At 40.8% G+C, this 3094-nt stretch overlaps 1 pseudogene; it reads right to left on the bottom strand.

The window, feature by feature from the left end:
* Window positions 1-627: 627 nt before the first annotated feature.
* On the bottom strand, window positions 628-2399 carry LOC133254484 (solute carrier family 25 member 36-like; annotated as a pseudogene).
* Window positions 2400-3094: the final 695 nt, after the last annotated feature.

The raw sequence follows: 3094 nt of genomic DNA, 5'->3' as shown, positions 1-3094 counted from the left end.
TTAACTTGCATCTTTTTTTTATGATTTACCATTCAAGAAATTAGGATGGAATAAATTCCTTATCCAAAGTAGTTTGTTCACTTATAAAACTATAAGTCAATTAGGATCCCTACCCACTCAATCAGGTAACAGAGGCCCTTCTTCTATGAATGTTTATGCTGCCCCGGATACTTAAAATGTTGCCTTAAAAAGAAAAGCTGCTTTTAAGGGCAAAGCCGAAAATTACCATTTTCTCTACTAAATAGATGCAATGTTTGCAGATCTTCCAGAAATAATCCAAAGGTTCAAATTCTTAAAATGGTAGATATCAGAGAAAGATTCAGAAGCAGAACATTTTTTTTTTCCACTTTAAGAAAATGATACCTAGGTATGATGTTCATTAGTAAGTCACTGAAAGACATTGCATTCATTCACATATCATTAGGTTAGAAAAGATAAGAGGATATGCTCAAGTTATTGAAATGGTCAAGAATCAACATTTTACAGGCTTATTCGGTCCCAAACTATCACCATTTGAGTTGATACATTAAACAATTTAGTGTTCACATTGGGCCAAACATAAAGTACCCGTGAGCAGTAGAAACCGAAACATTTTAAAGCTAAAAGTAGCACAATATTTGGACACTACTTTATCTGTCAAAAACAGTGGCTACTAATACCAAACAATTAACTTTAAAATACAGTGCCAGATCCTCTCAAGGAAATGTAAATACTAGTATTGTTAGTTTCCAATTTTATGGGAACTATACAGAAGCCAGAAGTTAGAAATTTACGACTGTTAATACTTTCTTTGGATAGTTCTAGTATAGTATATAGTTACAGATGGCTTTGTCCAGAAGACTGGAAAAGTGCTCATGGAATAAACACTGTACTCTGGTTGCTGTAAATCAACAAAATGCCAATAGTATCCTGTGGACATGATAGAGAAAATGGCAATTTTGAGGAAAGAGTGCTTCTAAAGGCTTTTTCTTGGAGGCAGCCATGTTTGTTTGTTTGTTTTTTCACATTACTAAAAAGACTAAGTATTGCGGTTAGGATTACTTTAATTCCTACGACTAAACTTCCACTTAGGCTTAGTTCCATGTTCCCACACTATTTTCCTTCTGCCCACCATGCTGGCTTTGGTACTTCATGGTACAGTTTCTCTTTTGGTCTTCCCTCTTTATAGCACAGCAGTTTGGTGGTACTGTCCATTGAGCAGGTAGACCACCAACTCATAGGTGGCCATCATAATGGCTGTGTTTGGAATCTGTCTCATCAGATGAGTTTTCAGACCACAGTAAAGAGACCCAGAGCTTTCTTCTTGAATAAGCAAAGATAATGTTTGAAAAAAGTATCTATATTTTGTTCCTTCTTCACACAGTCTTGTTCTCACAACTTCATGTGGATATGCTAAAGTTGTGGCACACGTTTTTGAGCTAGCATCATTCCCAGAAAATCTGACACTTCTTTATAGGCTCTTCTTCATTTTCCATTGTAGAAGCAATCTTATATTCCAGTAGCTTTGCTTAATATTTTCATAAATGGCGAAATGGATAACAGTCTCTGATATACCAGCATATGAAGCAGACATTCTCCTATAAAATCCTCTAAGTCCATCTGTCTGATACACTTCAGGGACACACTGGAAAACACCCATTCGCTTTTCCCCACGGTTCCTTGCATCAAGCTGTAATCGAGTTTTTATAAGCCAAATGGTGTTGGTCACTGTGATTGCGGTAAGACGAGGTTTAAGTTAGTCCATCCAGGAAGTGACCTGCGGATGGGGAGTATGAGATGACATGATCTCACTCTTTTCTTGGAGAGAAATGTACAGTAAATGCCTGCCATTTCAGCTGAAATCATGTGTACCTGGGAAGAATCAGGATCAAATAAACAATCCAACTCTTCCTTGCGGTTTGAATAAGCAGCAAATTATATTGCTCTGGCAGGGGCCACCGCCACCAAATTGAGCCCTAATCTTCTAAACAGGGAACCGAGGCCCTTCTTTTTCTAACATCACCTTTAGACAATGGAGAGGTCCAAGAGACACTACTTCATTGACCCTGGCTCCGGTCGTGGTGCTCAGCTGAACTGCAGAGATACAAGGTGTCACAGAAGATGACTGCAGCCGTTTTCACAACTTCCAGCGGACATGTCAGAATGGCTCCCACTGCACCACCACATCCTCCGGCCAACAGGTGCACCAGCCTGTGCTTCTGTCTCCTCCTCTCTCCAGCGTGTCCTCCGGACGCTGAGGCGGACGCGGATCTGGCCACCGGCGTATGCCGCAACTTCCGCTCGGACTGGAGCATCGGGCGCCGCAGAGACGGTGAGGGGCGCGGATGGAGACTCGGCTGCCGCCTGCCCGCAACGCTGCAGCCGCCGTCTCCCGCTCTGGCCCCGCACTCAGCACCCATGCTAGAAGGCTGTTTATTTTAGTATTTACAAAATCCTCTTGATGGAAAACATTTAAATTCCCTGGAAGACTGTAAAAGACACCTGGAAAAGTTCTTTACTTAAAAAGTTGAAACATGTATAATATCATGTATGAAACGAGTTGCCAGTCCAGGTTCGATGCAGGATACTGGATGCTTGGGGCTAGTGCACTGGGACGACCCAGAGGGATGGTATAGGGAGGGAGGAGGGAGGAGGGTTCAGGATGGGGAACATGTGTATACCTGTGGTGGATTCATTTTGATATATGGCAAAACCAATACAATATTGTAAAGTTAAAAAATTAAATAAAGAAAGAAAATTAGAAGGTAAAAGAAAAGAAAAGAAAATGTGTAACTGTTTCCATTTTTTCCCTATTTGCCATGAAATGATGGGATCAGATGCAGTGATCTTAGTTTTTAAATGGTGAACTTTAAGTCAGCTTTTTTGCTCTCCTCTTTCACCCTCATCAAGAGGCTCTTTAGTTCCTCTTCACTTTCTGACATTAGAGTGGTGCCTTCTGAATATGTGAGGTTGTTGATATTTCTCCTGGCAAACGTGATTCCACCTTGTGAGTCACCCAGTCTGGCATTTTATGTGAGGTACTCTGCATAGAAGTTAAATAAACAGGGTGACAATATATAGCCTTGGCATACTCTACCAATTTTGAACGAGTCAT

This window comes from Bos javanicus, chromosome 9 (genome assembly GCF_032452875.1).
Source record: "Bos javanicus breed banteng chromosome 9, ARS-OSU_banteng_1.0, whole genome shotgun sequence".
Classification (NCBI taxonomy): Eukaryota; Metazoa; Chordata; class Mammalia; order Artiodactyla; family Bovidae; genus Bos; species Bos javanicus.
This window is presented reverse-complemented; position numbering and strand designations above follow the sequence as displayed.